Here is a 19,023-nt window from a genome sequence, read left to right as displayed (position 1 = left end):
CCCAGGAAATACATATGAGGAACTTACATATTTATAGCATGCAGTCTGGACAAAATTGGGCTGTTTGGATCAAGAAAAGGAGCTGGGTTGTGGCAAAGTGTACTATGCAACTTGCCCTCAGGAGCAGAGATCTGGTCCAGTTTTCTGATATAGATAACATCATAAGGACTTCTACTGAGCTTCTTCTTATAGTGGATGGTCCGTTTGCCCTTGACAAACTTGGAAGAGACTGAACAAGGAACTCCTTTGACTACGAAATCGTTACAGTTACAGGATGAAATGTTAAAAGAATATCGTAGAATCACAGAATATCCTGAGTTGAAAGCAACACACAAGGATCATCAAGTCCGCACAGGACCACCAAAAATCAGACTGTATGTCTGAGAGCGTTGTTCAGATGCTTCTTGAACTCTGGCAAACTTGGTGCTATGCACACAGCCCTGTGCAGCCTGTTCCATGTCCACCCCACTCTGGTGCAGACCCTAACCCTAACCCCCAGCTGCCCTCTCCTGACTCAGCTCCATGCTGTATCCTCAGGTCCTGTTGCTGTCACACAGAGCAGAGCTCAGTGCTGCCCCTCAGCACTTGGGGTAGGAATGAGGAGGATGATCACGAGTAGAAAAATATGTTCTCATAACTGGCTGTTACGAGCAAGTGAGTTCATCTGTCTCTTCAAAAATATTCAATGATTGGCTGTTTGTTTCCTCCTTCAAGGTTTTAGTTTTCTATTTTAGGCTGTACTGGATCTTGCAGGTGTCTTAAGCATCCCCCTAGGAGAAGAAGGCCTGGCCTGCTTCCACATATTTTAACTTCTCCTTTCAGACCATGCAAAGAGGTTATTCTTAGGGATTTTACAGTACATGTGCCTATTCATTGCATTTATCTCAGCGTCCTCTTTACACTGACTGAATTCCGAGCCATTGGTTCCATCTCTAGCTACTATACCTGTAAATATTTTTAAAATTCAAGGTGTAGCAAAGATGGGTCTTTTAGAGAATATATTCATTCCTACATACATGAAAAAGATTTATATAAATAATCATTTATGCGTTGTGTCCGTATTTAAGATTTACAGCAACAGGTGGAAGAAATAGGTTTCCCTTCAAGCTTTCACCCACAAATCGATGACTGTACAGATCAATAGAAGAAAATCCTGTTCATAATAAATGTATAACAGTGATGCAGCAAGTTTGACACAGATCTCCGTGTAAAGAATTAAATATTTCTCCATAGCCTGACAACCACACAGGTTTGTCCGTGTTTTCTTTATTTCCGCAAACTTGCCAAGAGTACACACTTGACACACTGCAAACAGCTCTGCCTTGCATTTCTTTCCAAAGAGGAGAAGTTAGGTTATAGTAGCTCTCAAACATATTCCAGTTTTTGACATCAGAATAAGGTAAATGAGTAAAGTATGTAAATCCACGACAGTCTTCCTCCTACCTACCTAGCTCCAAGTGGAAAAATGTGTAACTGCTGGCAGTGTTTAAACAGTCAGCATTACTCACCAACATGAATGGGACAATATGCCTGTTGCTCACAGGGGTTTTGTTTATAAACCCACGCTCACTTCAGAGCAGAGTTTTGCTGCCAACAGAAAGGCTACAGGTGAATTAAGCAGAATTGAGTTGAGGCCATGGAAAATTAAATAGCAGCAACAGAGGGCTAAACGTATGGCCAGGAGGCATCAACAAGCCATTTCCAGCAAAGAGCACAATGAGAAAAGATGCCTTTTATGTATGCAACTAAGATGCTTTTTCAACTAAGATGCTTATTGCCCTCCTTGTATAATGGTAGAAACGGACAAGAAGAATTTAAATCGCTAACCAGATTTAATCTTTGCAATATTGTTAGAGATAATAATGTGAATTTAATTGGAGAGGTCCTCTGACATACTCATTCATTTGCTTAGTTCAAAGATCCTTGTAAGGGAGAAAGAAAGTTGCATTTTCAATCACTTGTATTTGAAGTGGATGAGAGTTCAAGGATTTATACTGAATTCATAAGGGATGTTAGAGGTATTCAAAGCATCAGACTGTGCATTCCAAATCCAGAGGAACACTAATTTTGGTAGATTTTCTCACTGAAAAAGGACTTGCCATTCTGCTAAGTTACTACCAGGACAAACTCCGATTGCCTTCTTTGGCTGCTTTGGACATATTAAAAAAGCAAAAGGTTTTCCAACATTTCCATATGTCTAATGTTGTTAGTTTCTACCTAGAGGTGGGGAAAAGCCCATCTCCTGAGTACTTTTTATTCTGCGTGATGCAAAAGAGCAAGCACCAAGCAAGAAGCCCACAAACCTGCTGATGAAAGAAGTCAGAAGAGTCCCATTGTATTGAAGGAGAGGAGGCATTAATTACAGACCTCAGAAATTGAGCTGCAAAGAGCCAATAAATATAACATTCACACTCAAATGTTGCCATATTTCCTGATTTGTACGATCAAATAATAGGCAGTGGATTTCCTTCTATTTAAAAAAAAGAATTGTAATATACTCAAATTAATTAAAAAAAAAAAAAAATCCAATTAGTCCATCTCATCATAAATAAAATTATTGTAACATCCATAAACCAGTAATATCATTGTCACAGCATTTGCAGGTGCTTATGATCCATTCATTGAAATACAGGAGCACTTCGATCCTGCTAGTGGCTACAGTCAGAAATGTTCTCCTGTTGGCTGTGCTTTGCTAGAGGTAAAGGCTTACTCTGTTCAAGTATGTTTGGGATTCAGGTGAGGCACTCCTGTGCTCAAGTCTCTGAGAATTCAGTCCAGCCTTCAAACATCTTTGATGCTAACTATGACAAAACAGAGCTGTGAAGTTTAGTTCATCTGTTTCTGTGTAGAAATGAGGTTTTGTATAAATGGGATTGTATGGGTCTCTGTAGCCATTTTGGTATAAGATGTTGAAGTGCATTCATTTCTAGCATCCTTCATGAGCAGCTCTTTAGCATGATCTATACGTATAGTATATTACGTCACCTACTTTCAGAAGTCCCTGTTTGAAGTCTACAAGCACAAGATTAGAGTAATTAGATGAAGGTGCTTGGGAGCCATTCTCCATTTCAAGGAAAATGATCAGCTCTGTGGGAAACTACAAGCTCTGAATTGACGTTGATTCAATCACAAGGAGAAAGGCACAGTCACTTCACTGAAACCCTTCAGTATTTTCTGTGTATATTCTGTTTAGTGAGCATGGAATTTGTCTCAATTCATTGCAACCACCTAGAAGTTAAACCACTGTATCAACTGAAAGACACATGCAGAAGATGGTTCATTTCACATGCTGTAAACACCTCTCTGATACTCTTTTCTCTGCCTTGGTCAGAGAAGATGCTAAATTATATGAGGATACAATCCAGTGAAATAAACAAACATTAATAAAATTAATCTTGGAATTATTTCACCTTGCACTTTGGTTTGTTCTAATCTATTATATTATTGCATAAATTGTGTTTGAATTGGAGGTGTTGGTTGCTTTGTTATCGCTGGTCATTCACATATATGGAGAACTAATATATGTCATAATGCACCCTTATGTATGGAAGCTTAAAACTGTGTCTGCAATACTGTGGCTTTCTTCCAGCAATACAGCTGGCTGAAAGTAGACTATTTTAAAGCACTGTTTAAAAAAAGGAAAAACAGAGCAGAGAAGAGCAACAGGTTAAACCACATGAGAGAAAGCACAGTGAGTGGGAAGGCTGCAACTTCATGTTGATTATAATTTCATTCTTTCAAGCTCAAGTGACTTGCGTTATCCTTTCTGCAGCTAAGGTTCTATTGTGTTTATGTTGGTTAATAAAAAAAATACAAGTTAGTTATTTTCCCCATAGGCAAAGTGTTTTTTTCAGGAGGCATTTAAGCTATGCACTAAAATTTAAATGCATTGTGTCAGCTTTTGATTTTCTTTGAATGTCTGAACGCACACACAAATCAGATGAGAATGTTTTCTATTATACAACAGTCATATAGGGTAATTAAAAATTAGTTATGAAAGCTTTATCTTGTCAGTAATTTTTAATTTTGTAATTTTTAATAATGACACAATGGAATAAGTTTGTTGTTACATTACATTTATTGAAAAAATATTGCATATGTCACATAACTGTGGTTTGGGCTTAATTCAGATGCACAGAGGCACTTCAATTCTATTTTTGTTAGAATTTCTTCTGCCCACTACTGTACTTCAGAGTAAAATTTTAGCACTTTGTTGTACAAAATAGGGAAGATTCAAAACATGCAGGTAGAAGGAAGGAGTCTGATTTCCACTGACTTTTAATAAATGTGAAATTTGATTTCTATTTATGTCTTTAAAGTATCAGATTGATTTAAATTAGAAAAAAAAAACAAAACAAAACACTAGGACCTCAAACAATGTAAGTCATATTTGTAGGTGAGAATTTAAACCTGTGTGTCATTTTAGTACTTACAGAACTTGCTTGCGCATCATATCCAAGCACTGAAAAATAAACCTACCCTTCTCTCCTCGTGGAAAAAATACCACCATTCAGTTATTTTGGGATTTATTTCTCTGCCCCAAATCCAAAGTACATAAGAAAAAAATATATATCTCAATGCTATATCCCCATTTCACACCTCATATCTAGCATTACCAAGGCCTGTGTTGCACTAACTCATTAAACCATGGCTCAGGATGTCCCCTGTAAAGCAGTAGAAGTATCCAACCCAGCCATGATGGTAATGAGCACTGGACATCCACAGGCAGCCAGAACCAGCTCTGTGGCAAGTATTAGCAGGGGGGTTGGAACCAGGTAATCTTAAAGGTCCCTTCCAACCCAAACCATTCTATGATTACATCAGATTGTGATCAGCAGAAATAAAGCCAGTGCTAACAGTCACATCTATCCTGTTCTTCTGCAAGGTCAGCAAGCTGCTGATTTTTGTAGCAATTGGAGGAGAGACTCTTCTTCACTGGGACTGTATCAGGAGCATTACCATAGACCAGTTTGACCTCATATACACATGAATCTCTCTGGCTAAATTTATGCTGTCAGAAGTGGTTTTTGGGAGGTTGCCCAGATATATTATCTTACTGAGAAGAGTTCAAGGATGCCAAGGCTGCAGATTAACTAAATGTAGAGTTAGGTGCCCTTGTCTGGAGAATATGAAAAGAAACTGTTTGTACCTTTTCGTATGTCTCTTACCAGTATCTCCCTCAATCTAACTGATGTGGTTTGAGGTAACTATTCTTTCTCCAAATGTTGCACTATGCAACATCATGACAGTTTGGTGATTATGATTAATACGCGCTTAGTAGCCGAGGTTCACTTCTGTCCAGTAAAATCAGAATAAATCACTCCTGAGCTTAACAGTAACTTTTGGGAAGGCTCAGATAACATGGGAAATATAATTTAATTTAGCAATACTTGGTACGGGAGGTTTTGGAGGCCAGAATAACTCCTGCCCATAGCAATCTAGATTTTATCCTGAAAAAAAAAATTCAGAAGAGCTCCCACTGGTCTCAGCAGTCAGAGAAAGTATTGGTTATTAGTGGTCCAGTCAAGAGAACATTTTCGTGCTATCCCTCCCACTCTATTTATGGTCCACATTTCAGACAGGAGTATTTAGGATGCCAGCAGCTGACAGAGGCAAGAGATCTTATGGAATTATGCATGTACTAAAATAATGATTATTTGCATTCGTTGCAGTCTGCCATCAAAATGGAAGTCAGTAGATCTGTACTAGCAGTGTCTCTGGTTCTCTGTACCAGATATTTTATAATTAGTAAAAATCTAGTAAAACCTAGTTGGTGTTAGTCTACTGGTAACTGTAAGTGTAAAAAAAATAAAATTAAATTAAATTAAAAAAATCACCTGTCTCAGTGATCAAGGCATCTGAAATTGTACGAGAAAAGGAAGCAAAATAGTATGATAAAGAAAAACGGGCTTCCACAACCTTCAGCTCCTACAGTAACAAAGGGATTTGTACCAAAAGTTCAAAGATGTAGGCTTCAGGAAAGAACATGGAACATCATGCAGTCTTTCAAAGGAAGTTTGGAAGAGGTGAGAAGTGTATTATGAGAAGAATCATGGCAAGGATTAATCAATGAATCATTTTTCTTTCTGAAGGTCTTGATCTGCTTTGAGCCATTTCTAACAGCAATGAGACTATTATTTTCTGTATAAACAGTTTCCTAGCAACATCTAGAGCTGCCCGTGTCCAAGTAGATTTCCTCTCTCAGATCTCTCCTCTCCCTTAGACTATGTATTTAGGATATGCAACATTATCCTAAACTAAGAGGGAAACATACTGCTTGAATAAACATGAAACTGCCCCTTAAGTTTACTGTTATTTTAACACATCATAATTTATATTTCTGTAGGTATATGTATGTAGGTATATATCCAATATGAGGTACACTGTCCAACCTTTACCTTTAAATGCATTGTATATTTGAAACAATTGTCCCTTATAAAAAATCAGAGCATCACAAATCATCTTGCTGAAATTCTTGGTGTCAAGGCATTCCAAGCATCTTATAAGACTACCTAAGTTACCTTTTAAATAGATTTTATCTCAAGAAACCAAACACACTAGGTTAAGGCTGTTAACAAAAATTAGATATGTTATCTTGGTTAAACATCGTTGGACCTCAGGATCACCAGAAGTCCCTTCCAGCCTCAATCATTCTGCAATTGCTATTCACTAAATGTCCCAGTTTTACGTGTCTAGACATCAGTTTTTAACTTATTTATTTTGTCTTCCAAACTAACTAACTGCACAAAAGGGAAGAGATGAAAATAGAGAAAATCAGAGGGTAGCAGAACTGAAGCTGCTTCTCTGGTAAGTTTGAAAAAGCAAACTGAAAGGAAGAAAATAAGTTTTACACAAAATCAGTTTGAGTGAACAGAATTCAGCAAAGGTTTTCAAGGTTGATTACAATGACGACCCACAGTTCTGTGAAATAACATACTCACCTGATTATTTACAGAAGCCATTAGTGATATTCCTGAAAGAAACTAGGACTTCAGTCAAAACATCTTTACTGCTTACTTATACACTAAACGATGACAAAGAAGCAAAGCACTCAGCAAATACATCAATATTTTTCTTCTTTATGGAAATGGATTGTGAATAGATTGTGAAAAATAATAGGAAAGTTAGAGAAGTTTCATACTTTCTATTGTAGTGAAAGAAAGGAAGCAAATATTTTGGAATAAAGTTGTTCTGACTCTAATATTCAATAAATGAGTTTTCTTTATACAGTTGCACCTTCTGAAAGCCTGGAAGGAGCTCTAGGTTAGCCACATGGAAGTTTTGGTAATGCATGGGATTCAGACCTTCATGAAACAGAACTGAAGTGACTATTTAAGCAACTTAAAAAATGTACTTTAATACCTCTTTTTCAGTTATAACCACAAACCTTTTATGAATCTCTTCCTCGTGATCCATTCTGCACAATCTATTAGGTTTGAATATATCCTTTTTATCCTGTAAATGTTCCTTACTCATCACCCTTATCTACTTACAACATCATCACAGCCTTTGCCTTAACTTCCCACTTAGAATCATAGAATTGCTCATGTTGGAAAAGACCTTAACAATCATCAAGTCTAACCACGACCTAACCATACTGCCCTAACAACCCTCTGCTAAATCACATCCCTGAGCACCACATCCAAAAGGTTTTTAAACGCATCCAGGGACGCGACTCAACCATCTCCATATCCTTGGATGTCTTCTTTGTCTATGTATGGATTTTGGATTCTGTCAAAAACTGTTTTCTTGGCCAAACCTGTCTCCTCTGCTATGAAGTGTTCTGTTAGTGCTTTCAAAACATCACCCCTACTGCTGTTTGACACGATGCCCATAATGTTTATATTGGCACTTTTGCAGCTTTCCATTGCATTCCCAAAGGTGTTCTGTGCAGTTTTTCACTGAAAGCAAGAGTCCTACTTTGCATATCCCTGAAAAAAAAAATGGTTTCAAACTAAGGTGGTTTGATAGGGGCAGTTGCAATGTGGGCATGATTTCTTCAAAAGCACGATATTTGTGTTTCTGTTACTGTTGTGATCAAAGCCTCATTGTTCTAAAATAAAAGGCAGTTGCATCTAAGTTTGAAACAAAAGACTACGTATCAGCCTTTTGACATTTTACATGCTAACATTTGAACTCCGTGCATAATACAATGGAGACATTGACTTCTGTTGAGAGTTTTCTCTACCTGAGATTTAGAACTCCATTTTTTTTAAGCCAGTTTTTGAAATCTAACAATTTGCAGTTTTCAGAGTGCTTCTACCTCTGCCCCAATACTAATTATTATAAATACTAATTATTAAAAACACTAGGGTGTTTTTACAGTTCTCATTTGCTCCACCAAACATTTAAAAAAAATATGCCAAGCACATCATCCAAATTTTGTGTAATGCTTCTGCCACCTCCTGTATATCTGTTTAATTTGACAGTTGTAGAAAAAGCAGGAAAGGAAGAATAATTTAGTATTTATCAGCAAAGGCAGTTTGAAAATAGCAACAATATGACATCCTGATTCTTTTTCCAGGGAAAAATTAAAATAAATCTACTACTCATCATAAATTACTTATGTAGACTGGATATTTAGATGAACAAGCATTGCGTCTTACACCATGACATTTTTACATCTGGGAAGTGCTTAACAAAAAATAACAGATAGAAACTCTGATGAGTGTTCTGGTTTGGGAGGTCAGTTCTGTATTTCCTTGGTGCAGGGCATTATGGCAGAGAGATTTTACAAAACTGAGCAATGATAAGTTTGCTGGTTGCACGCTACTTGAAATAGACAATCACTGTTATTGCAGAGATCTTTGTGGAATTTAATTCTGTTTGAGTCTGAGATCTTTCTGGTTGTATTAAGCGTGCTAGGTGCAGATAAGGACTACCCTAAAACTGTTATAAAGTTAGTATAAATTATTCACCTATTGAGGCAAGAAATTTAACCTCTATTTCCTGTGCAGGTTTCAGGTCACCTATAAATAAGCTTTTTCTCATTCATTTAAGAATTCTCTGGATCCTGCCTAAGAAAAGGTTTTGCCCTAGGAGAAGATAATCTTCCCTTCCATCAACCAACTTCTCAGGCTCATTCAGAGTGCCCAACAAAGATGAGAAAAATTGCAATAGAAGAAAAGTAAGGAGGAGAAATTCATCAATACATGGGAGACCAAGTGAACAAAAACCTGAAAACTTAGTGTAGAAATACTGTAAGAGATAAAAATTAAGAATCGAGGCCACATAAAAGTTGATAGAAATAAAGAGAACACAGGTGGATTACACAAGATATAACTTCAGAGACCTTCAAGAAAAAAACAACCAAAAAAACAGCAAATTCAAGATGCCACTTTTTTTTTTTTTTTATAAGAAGTCTCAAATACTTCAGAAGAACTGTTTGGTTATTGATGCTCCAAGGATACCAGAGAAAATCAAGTCCTAAAAACTGCAGGAATTTTTGAGAACAGTCACTAGCTATCACCTAAATAGCTGAAGTTGCAAGAAAACAAGCAAACAAGAAGCAAATAAATCCAAGTGTATCAGCTCTTCTATCTTCCTGCCTTTCTTCACCTCTTCTCAGGCAAATTTCAGAGGGTTTATAGTTGAAGAATTATAGCCCTAAAAACTCTAAAGAGGCTGACAGGAAAAGCTGCCTTATGGGTCTCCATAGACACCTCAAGTTCTTAATTGTTACTTTTAGTTTGAAGTTGTCTATACTCTAATTGAAAATGAAGTACAGGATCAGTGAAATTTAGCCTTATTTAGGTCAATGGGGGTTTTACCATCAACACTGACAGTAACAGAATTTCACACAGGGTGTTTACTGTCACTATCCTGGTAAATAGCTGAGCTCCATTTATTGACACCCAGAAGGAAATATTATAGCCACACTGCACAATAGAAGCTAATGACATAGCCTAATCCTTGCTGTGTCATATTGTTGCAGTGAACCTGAGCAAATCCGTACGGGCAGAGTTGATGACAGATACAGATTTGTAAGATTGCTTGGAGTTTTACAGACGGAAGATGATGGTTCAATATCATAATTTAATCTGTTCAAATGGCAGGTTATTTGATTAAAGGTTTTGTTTGTTTTCTTTCTTTTCTCAATTATGATAACTATTTTCTCTCTTTTTTATAGCACTGTCTTCTTTGATAACATTTGTTAAAGTATGTGTAAACCTAAATACTATTTCCTTCAAAATGGGACCTCATTGGATCCTCACTGTTGATAATATCAAGCGTTGATAAATGGCGATTCAGATAACCTTATTCTTAACTGCCTAAAAAGCAGATAGCATACATATACTTAGAGGTATTTGCTGTTGAACAAGAGCCTAGTATTTTCAGAGAAAAAAAACAAGTGGGTTAATCTATTTTTATATATTACATGATGTTTCAGAGTTTTATGAAACAAAGGAGCCTAAACCTCGAAGTTTAGGGGAGAGAACTAAGCAGTGCTTCAGCACTTTCAGTGCTGTGCTAACAAACAAGTCTGTGGTGTCAACCCAGGGTTGATTTAGATTATCAGGCTCAGCCTTTGACACTAGAGTTACAAAAAAAAAAAAAAAAAAAACCAACTACCTAAAATAAAAATTAAATTAACAGCTTTCTTGTGCATGTTTGAAATATGTTCACCTGCACATTATTGTGGGAAGGCTTCTACTTGTGAGGGTAAAAGAAATAAACACCAGTTCCCTGAAAGGCAATTTACAAGTATATATAAAAATTATAAACAAATATTATATCAATATATCTTCAGATATAAACCGTGGTCCTATTTTACTTATTTATTACCTTATTCCATTTTCTTAATTTTATGAAAACAAAAACGTGAATACAGACATCATCTTTCAGCAAATCTCTACATGACATAATAAAAGCAATAAAAGGGAACAGATTAGATACTATTCCTTCCCTTACTGACAAGTTTTAAAACACAGCACATCCCTGAGTGAGTTGCCATGCTGCTTTAAAATCAACCTGTAAGTAAGAAAAATGGAGAATGGCTCACTTAATCAAAGCAGAACCACGGGAAACGAGGAAGTATGTCATAGCACTAATATACAAAAGTACTGAAGTGTAAATGGAAACCTTTCTAAGTACACATGAGGGAGACAGACTGCATACATATTAAAAGTTTGCTTTTACAAATAAGCATTTCTTCAGTATTTCCAGAATTCTGTAAACATCATTAACGTTCACCCCACCCCACTGACTCATACCATTCCTTTCAATAGGAAAAATAAAAATAAAAATTGGGAAAAGATGAAACTTGCAATGCTCCCCATGCACTTACTAGAAAAAAAATAAAAAGCAGCAATTATATCATGTTAGTTTTGAAATCCAGCAGATAACATCTTAGTCGTTGATTGCGGATATACTATCATTGCCTAATAACTAGATGTTACAATCAGAAAGATCAGTGTGGTGGAAGGGCAGTACAGGAGCGCAGTAGCAAAGGGACTAGCGTGAACGGAATGGTGTTACAAAGGAAAAGTACTCACCCATCTCTAAAGATCTAGGCTTGTAAGAAAAACTCAACAAGGGAAGCATCTCCAACCAGAGATCCTTCCACAGTGCCAGTCAGCCCTTAAACAAGGCCTAAGAGAGTTGCAGCCAGGTTCCATCCTTTCTGGTCACACAGCTGAATCACCTTCACCTGTGCTCCCAGGCTGACTGGGTCTTTTCCACAGGTGTTTAGGTTCAGGCTATGACTCAGTAGTTACCATACACTAGATTTATCCAAAAAAACTATTTTTTTCTCACTAATTTGCTTTTTCTATGTCTGTAGCATTTTTTAACATCTTTTGGATTTGGACACAAGATCATTCTTATTTATCTGATAAATATCATGAGCAGAGGAGATAGTGAAATGTGGAACTCTGAACACTTTCCAGCTGACTGCCATATATAACTTTTATTAATTTTATTGATATTTGATATCTATCAAATTCTACCCACGTGAAAATAAGAATTTCAGGTTATTGGCTACAGTATAACAGAAGGAACTTCACGGTGATTCCTGAAGCAGATGAGTTTTCAGGTACTGCTGGTGAAGAACTGGTCAATTAGAGATAGAAAAACATCAACAGGGAAAAGGAGAACGTCTCTTTTAAAGGTTTTCCTAAATCTCATCTCAGAAGCAGTTAAGTCACCTAACACAGGTTTTCTCACCTGCATTTTCTCCCTCCAAGATATTAGAGCTGTCAAGAGATAATGCAACAGGTGAGCCATCTTTCTAAAGCACTGCAGAAAAGGTGATGATTGCAGAAAGCAAAGGGATGTCACTGAAAACTGTCTTGCAACACAAGCATCCACTTTTCTAGTCGATAAATTGTATGACTGCCTGATAGGCTGTAGCATTTCCCTGTTGCTCTCTCAGCTGTGATTGACCACAAGTGTTATCTAATTCAGGAAGTTGTCAAGGGATACAAACTGCTATTTATACATACACCTGTGCTGCTAGAACAAAGTAAGCATTAGGCAGAAATGAGTGAAACCAGTACAACTCAATTTCAAAATCTTTTTAAATGTCACCTAAGAAAGACTGATGTTGTGAACTGGCTATGTATGTTTGCACATCACCTTTTTTGTGCTTCAGTCATGTGTACAAGGGTAAATTTGAAAATGAAATGTGAAAATAGGAAGTGCAGTAGGGGAACTGCCACACTTGTTTCTGGCAAAGCACAGGAAGCACTTAGTTCCTTTGCAGAGGATTAACAACAGATATGTTTATCCCCCATGTCTTTTTCCCACTGCCTCCCAGGTCAAAATAACTTTGTAACAAGGAAAGAACCTTTGCCTTGGGCTGCTTCCTATCCTTATTAACAATCAAGTGAGAGAGTTGAGCTCTCTTCCCTCTGACTACATTTCACAGAGGAAACGGATCTGGGGGTGTTACTTAACAGCTGGATGAACATGAGCCAGCAGTGTGCTCATGTGGACAAGAAAGCCAATGACATCCTGGCTTCTATCAGAAATAGTGCAGTCAGCAGGAGCAGGGAGGTGACCATCCCTCTGTACTCAGCACTGGAGAGGTCACACCTTGAGTACTGTGTTCAGTTTTGGGCCACTCAGTACAAGAAAGACACTGAGGCTCTAAAGGGCAACAAAGCTGTCAGGGGCCTGGAGCATAAATCTAATGGGAAGTGGCTGAGGGAACTTCTGGAGGAGGCTCAGGGAAGACGTTATTGCTCTTCAGTGAAGTTTGTGGCAAGGTGGAAGTCAACCTCTTCTCCTGCGTAACTAGCAATAGGATGAGAGGTAATGGCCTCAAATTGCACCAGAGGAGGTTCAGGTTGGATATTGGGAAAAATTATCAGAAAGAGCGGTGAGGCATTGAAACAGGCTGCCCAGTGAAACTGTGAGTTCACCATCTATGGAGCTGTTCAAGAAGCATATAGATGTGGTACTGAAGGACATGGTTAGTAGGCACAGTGAAAGTGGGCTGGTTGTTGAACTTAGATGACTTTTCCAATATCAGTGATTCTATGATTCTGTATTTCATGAACACTGATAGGTGGCCTCATATCTCAGTTTGGCACTGATGGAAATTTACAGCATGGAGCTGTAGGTATGGCCAGGGATTAGTCTCAACTTTGTACTACTTTCCTAGGCAAAAACTGCTCCAACTGTCCCTGTTTTAAAGCACTGTAATCATCAATATGCATATGTATGCATGTTGGACATCTATACATATACTAGGGAGTGCACAGAGAGAGGAGGCTGAAGGAGGAAGGTGTGGCTGTTCAGGTACAATCTACCCTTGGTAAAGCCATGCTGGCTATCTAAAATCACCTCTTTATCTCGTCCCAGGGACTGGTGGGGAAGAAACAGGAGAAAGACCATGCTTGGGACAGGAGGCAGACAGCATTTCACCACCCAGATGCAGGAGCAATGCAGCATAAGGCTATGCATGGGGACGGTCCAAAGATAAAAGATTCTTAGTTTTCAGAAACAAGCATGGGGGGACAGGGTGCTGCAGATATAATGGCTCTGGAAGAGTGCAAGCTTCGCAGTGATCTGGTAGGAAAGGCCAGTGCTCACAAAGGGTGTCTGTTCTCGTGTAACTGACATCTACTGAGACTCAGTGCACACACATCCTCCATTTCATTTTGTCCTTTTGATCTGGTCCTTACCACCTGGCAAATGTATGTTTGACAAGAAACTTCCTTTTGCAATACATCTGTAGAACTTATTCACCAAGGCCTCTTGCATTAACTACTGAAAGATCTAAGCAGATTCCTTTAGCTTCCATCTCCTCACAAAATACAGTAGAAATACACAGCATATTTGGTGATGGGGTACATATCAAAGCCTTTTCCCTGAATGAGATGCTATTGATCAGTAATTATATCACCATCAACCTCCTACAAGCTGCATGTTGTTGTTCTTAAAGCAGCAATGCCAATTAAAAACATTATTTCAAGAGTATATACTTGCTCATTCCTTCAATTTCAGCAAAAAGGGAGAGAAAATAAAAGCTAGTTTTAGGTTCCACAAGTTGCACCAAGGGGTTTTTCCTTCACTGTATTAATGAGATAAATGTTATGCAGTCTTCATTACATTATTGAGGCTCAAGCTCCTGCCATTTCTTGCATTCACTCTATAACATATGCTGAAAGTAATACAATTCATCATGTTTGACACTACAGGAATCACAAAAATGGTGATACACACAGGAATCTCAGGCCACACAAGAATTTGAGGAGTTCAATAGGTGAGTTTTCACTGCTCCATTGAATTGTGAAAGTCAGCATAAATTCTAAAGAAATAAATAATTTCTTTGCACTGATCTCTCTTTCATGGCATCCACAACAAACAATCCACAACAGGAATGTTGAAAACTCTCCCACTTATCCACTTCTTCTTGAACTCTGGCATGAAAGCTTGAACGGTTATCTGCAGCTTCACAATCTTTTAGGATGCCTTCTCCTGGATATTTTTTCTGGGAGCAGTAACCCTCACCTCATCTCAGGGTGAGGGTGTGGGGAGTGGTTTCTGTCCCACTGTAGTGGTGGAACAAATCTGAGTCCTCCTCATGAAACTGAACGTGTTTAAGTCCATAAGGCTGGATGATATTCATCCTAGGGTTCTGAAAAAGATGGCTGATGTGGTTGCTGACCCGCTCTTCATCATATTTGAAAAATCATGGAAGTCTGGTGAAGTTCCAGATGACTGGAGAAAGGGAAAAGTTACTTCCATTTTTAAGAAAGGGAGAAAGGAGGACCCGGGCAACTACAGACCGGTGAAGCTCATCTCTGTGCCTGGGAAATAAAGAGGTGATTTGAGACAGCCAGCATGGCTTAACCAGGGGCAGATTGTGCCTGACCAATCTGATGGTCTTCTATGATGGAGTGACAGCTTCAGTGGATGGGGGAAGGGCAGTGGATGTCATGTACCTGGACTTCTGCAAGGCTTCTGGCATGGTCCCTCACCACATCTTGCTCTCTAAATTGGAAAGGTGTCGATTTGAAGGATGGACTGTTAGATGGATTAGGAATTGGCTGGCTGGTTGCAGCCAAAGGGTTGTGATCAATGGTTCCGTGTCAGATTGGAGGCCGGTCACAAGCGGTGTCCCTCAGGGGTCGGTCTTAGGACTGGTGCTCTTCAACATCTTTATCAGTGACACAGATGATGGCATCAAGTGCACCCCCAGCAAGTCTGCAGATGACACCAAGCTGAGCGGCGCAGTTAATACACTGGAAGGAAGGGAAGCCATCCAGAGGGAACTGGACAGGCTGGAGAAGTGGGCCCATGAAAACCTAAGGAGGTTCAATAAGGCCAAGTGCAAGGTGTTGCACTTGGGTTGGGGCAATCCCAGGTGTTCATACAAGCTGGGGGAAGATCTTCTTGGGAGCAGCCCTGTGGAGAAGGACTTGGGGGTCCTGGTGGATGAGAAGCTGGACATGAGCCAGCAGTGTGTGCTTGCAGCCCAGAAGGCCAACTGTGTTCTAGGCTGCATTAAAGAGGGATGGCCAGCAGGGAGAGGGAGGTGATTGTCCCCCTCTACTCGGCTCTTGTGAAGCCCCATCTGAAGTATTGCATCCAGGCCTGGGGCCCCCAGTGCAGGAATGACTTTTTTCTTCCTCTTTTTAAACATTTATGTAATGGAAATCAACTAACTCCGTGGTAATATTAGTGTTTTTCCTCAATAACTACATGAGATTTCCAAGGCAATTTGTATTCATTAATTAAGCCCTAGTGCTTTCTTGTTCATCATTAGGATAATTTATTTGGACTAAATGAGCATTTTTACCTCTTTAGTATGGATCAGTGCTTCATAGATTAGGAATTTTAGAGGACAAGATAATTTTTTTATTATTATTATTTTCTAGTATTTCTATTGACATTTATTTTCTATTTGGGCAGATGAACAGTTCTAATTGCCACTTAACAGGTTTTAAACATCAGGTCATTATTTTTGAGTACCCTTCTCCTTTACTAATAGCGTGCATCATACACATGCAATAGCAAAATCTTTTTATTAAGCCTATAATGAAGGCTCAAATACTAAAAAGAGCAATGGCGAATAAGTGATAGCAATGGGAAAAATTTAACAGAAAGAACAATGCTGGAAGAAAAACCAAAATTAAACTGTAAATTAAAAAGTTTACATATCATTATATATCACTACTGATTTCTTTTACAATCTCCTCTGGCACCCCTAGCTTCTGCATATGGCTGTTTGTACCCATAAGAAAGCTGGGATCTGACAGCATTGTCCTTCACAAACAGATTTTGTTTTGTTTCAACAGTGATTTTTCACCTCTCTTAACAGCAATATGTGCAAGAAAAATATTTAAACTAAGAAATGTAAGATTTAATTCTAGCCCGCAGGAATCCTTCCCAACTAGTTGGCATCTCTGTCCTAGAAATCCTTCGAAGTGTCCAAGCATCTACTGAAGGTGCAAAACCCCTGGAGATATTCTGCTCCCCTTGACTTCCCATTTTTGCTTACTTTTTATCTGCTTGCTTTTAGATTTAGATGTTAAACACAGATAGAAGTCTACTGAAATGATTATGTGTGGTTTCTCAAAAGTGAAAAGTATGAATTTTATAAATACAATAAGACAGTTCTTCCTGGAACAGTGAACTGCAAATACTTAAGGACTTTCTCATATGCCTCTGATTAATTCCACGTTAGTCATCACCACTCAATCTGAACTACTCACTAATCCCACAAACAAAATAGGCATACCCTTCATGTGTTTTACTGAGATATTAAATTTATATATATTCAGCTCATCTTACAATCTCTAGTTCCCACAAATCTTTTTATACAGGTTGTCTTGTCCAATTAATAGACACTGTCGATTTAGTTAAAGCCATACAAAATCTTATCCCCCATGTCCTCGTTAGTGGATATTTCAACACTGCAGAATTCATATGCTGCAAGTTATCGCTCCAATTCTGTAGCAAATACATGCTATTTGCTGCAATGACTACTGCCCAAGCCCATGCCACAGTCATTAATTGCCATTATGGGTCACACAGGCAGGAATGGATGCAGTAAAGCTGTTGTCTCAAATAAAGGGCAGTTTTGTCACAGGCTGACAGATTACTTGCTTTCTTTTGATAAATTACAATCACTTGCCTCCTACCTCTGAAGACAATGACTGTGCTTTTGTATAGGTTTGTCTTTTTGTTCCCACATACATTTCATCTACTTGGGTATTACTGTCACAGAATTTATGAATTGCTAGTCTTCTAGCAGGCCAGCCAACAGGGCCACCTGTTTGTATGGTATGCAGTTGTCTTTTCTCAGGATTTCTCAGAGATTTACCAAGACGATAAGGGCATACACCAAGGAAAACCTTGCTATCCTGTCAAATCATATCTTTTGTCTGTGTAAGAGTTTGAGATGAGGCTAGGATCTTAGCAATTTTCTTTATCCTTTCTTTATTGCCAACTACTGTTCTTCCCTTCTTATCCACTTGTATGACCAGCTACCCTATTTATATAAACCCTCATATGGGATATTCTAATTTTATGAGGCTAGTCTCCAGATCTAAATTTTTAAAATTAAACCTTTTTCTTTTAAAATACAACCTGGACATTAGCTGGCATTTCTTGTCTCCTTCCTCCCCTGCAATGTATCTGTAATATTATTATTTGTTTTGAACTGAAGAAGTACATACCTTTGTGAAGCTACAGCTCTCATTCCTGGTCTTCCTTACACTTCTGAACAATTCTTGGTCTACTGGCCTGAACTGGTTGTTGGTGAGAAAGCTCCTTCTACTCCCCATATTTTCTCTCAGAGCATAATGATTGCCTGTCATTACTTTTGATGTTTTACCTTGAAGCATTACATATCAGAATGCTGAACGGAAGTTTCCTTCTAACTCCCTACTGTAAAGGTTAAGAACCAGTTTTACTTCTAAAGTTTATTTTATTTTATTTTTGCAGTTTGGGATTACATAAATCTTTTTGATCCCATACTTTCTATTAACGCATTTTCAGTGAGGAATTACGCCATGCCTTACTAAAGAGGAACGAAGTCCAGTAATGGCAAGGTTTATTTGTATACAGTGGAAAAGGGAATAAAAATCTGCTGCTTTTTAGCCTAATGTGTTGATTCAATTCCTAAAGTCCGTTACTTGTGGATCATCAAAACCACTTCTATTCAATGTCTAAGAAGCTTATTCTCAGGTACCAAAAAAAACCAGTTGATCTGTGTTTGCCTACTAGCAGCTCACAGTGAAACAACTTTGGGACATCAGTGGAAGATTATGCATCCACAGATTTAAGCAGCTACCTAGGAAGAACATTCTGAATGGTAGTTTTGGTACTAAAAAGGATGGGTATGCCTACATTTCCCCTCTTCCCCCTGGCTCTGAACATAATTGACCACAAAAACAACATTGTAAATCACACGTTAAGAAAGATCTACCTTCAGTTTTACTATTAAAGAAAATTGTTGGAAGTCAGTGAAACAGAAACAGCTGGATGGGGATTCAGACATTTCACGTGGATGTTAATCCAGTGAAAGGAATATTAAACCCTGATTTGGTGTCTGAGCCCTGTAGCTGA

Source organism: Lagopus leucura, unplaced genomic scaffold (genome assembly GCF_019238085.1).
Source record: "Lagopus leucura isolate 7727_CA_CO unplaced genomic scaffold, USGS_WTPT01 Super-Scaffold_73, whole genome shotgun sequence".
Taxonomy (NCBI): Eukaryota; Metazoa; Chordata; class Aves; order Galliformes; family Phasianidae; genus Lagopus; species Lagopus leucura.
Note: the sequence above shows the minus strand (reverse complement) of the source record.